Source organism: Zalophus californianus, chromosome 1, assembly GCF_009762305.2.
Source record: "Zalophus californianus isolate mZalCal1 chromosome 1, mZalCal1.pri.v2, whole genome shotgun sequence".
Lineage (NCBI taxonomy): Eukaryota > Metazoa > Chordata > Mammalia > Carnivora > Otariidae > Zalophus > Zalophus californianus.
This window is the reverse complement of record NC_045595.1, coordinates 87,463,525-87,465,199: the sequence shown is the minus strand read 5'-3', so window position 1 is coordinate 87,465,199 and position 1,675 is coordinate 87,463,525.

The window sequence follows — 1,675 nt, the reverse complement described above, 5'->3', positions numbered from 1 at the left end:
CCAGTTCAAGAGACAGTTTAACGCGCAGAGACTTTCAGGGAATAAAGACTTTTGAAATGCATTTCCAAATAGAGGCAAAACAGATCTACCCACCAAGTGGATCTATTTATTCATCGATCCAACAATCAGTTGCATTTCACTGGACACAATTAACTTGTATTTATCTGGCAAGAATCATTTATATTATCAGTTTTCTTAAAACTAACAGAATTATAAAAAAAAAAAGACTAAAGACAGTGAATGGAAGAGTTTACTTGGGCAGGTGAGCTAGAGAGGATAAGCACCATTGAGTCTTTCATACTCTTTCTAAATACATATGTATATATACACACATACATTCCATATATATATGTATATATACACACACATGCACATGAATGTAACACTAGGAGGTCTGAGTAAGACTCATATACAGGTCTGTTTTAGCCCTTGAACCTTAAGTTTTCAAGTGCTGATTTAGAAGGCTAAAATGTTCAGGTCCCAAGGGACTTTAAAGTCTCCTAAATGCCTCAGGTTACAGGAATGGCACTTTCTTGCAGATTCTTGACTACCAGTCAGGGGAAAGGATACATTTTAAGAGGCATCTTCGTCTTCCAAATGTCCAGAAATCATCCCCTACCTCCCAGCTGGTGTGGCTGGCCCTGATTCTAAAATCTGGTTTCATTGCATATTTTTATTTTTATTGATTTATTGATTTATTTTTAGTAATCTCTACACCCTACATGGGGCTCGAACCCACAACCCCAAGATCACAAGTCATATGCTCTGCCAACTGACCCAGTCAGGTGCCCCCCATTGCGTATTTTTTAAAAAATACATTATATGAGGGGTGCCTGGGTGGCTCAGTCGTTAAGTGTCTGCCTTCGGTTCAGGTCATGATCCCAGGGTCCTGGGATCGAGCCCCGCATCGGGCTTCCCACTCCACGGAAGCCTGCTTCTCCTTCTCCCTCTCCCACTCCCCCTGCTTGTGTTCCCTCTCTTGCTGTGTCTCTCTCTGTCAAATAAATAAATAAAATCTTTAAAAAAATACATTATATGAGAGGCGCTCATGTAGATTTTTGATAGAATATCAAGATGTCTTTTTCATGGTCATTTGTCTTGTTAGACTTGTGTCTCAGGCAGTGGGAGAAGATGCAGCCCAGTTCTTGATCACGAGCGAAGAGGAAAGGCAGGGAGCTCTCAATTTCACAAAAGGAACAAAGCTTCATTTATAGCATGCCACTGCACATGATAGAATTTCATGAGTCAGTCGATAAGGATAATTAAACGGTGTAGGTCAAGGACTAGACACAACCATTCAACCTCCTTAAAATCCATTAAGCAAAAGCTTGAGAAACATCATTCGAAAGCAGCAATATTAAATCATTGGTGCATTTTTAAAAGTGCCTTATTGCTGCTAAACAATGTCGAGAGAGTAATAAAAATAAGAGCCCAAATCCTCAGCAATATTACTTTACTTCGAAGTTAATTTTTTCATAAAGTAATAATCTTTTCTTCTCCCCCACTGTGTGAATTCCTTCCTCTTGTGCTTTGTTCCTGTGCTTTCCTCTCCTTGGGCTGGCTTCTCTCCTCTTCAAAATCCTTCTTCCAGGAAACATGCCAATTTTTCCCCCACCTTTTTGGCACTGAATCTTTTCAGCAGTTTTCATACATAGTTTCTTCTGGCACTTTTTAA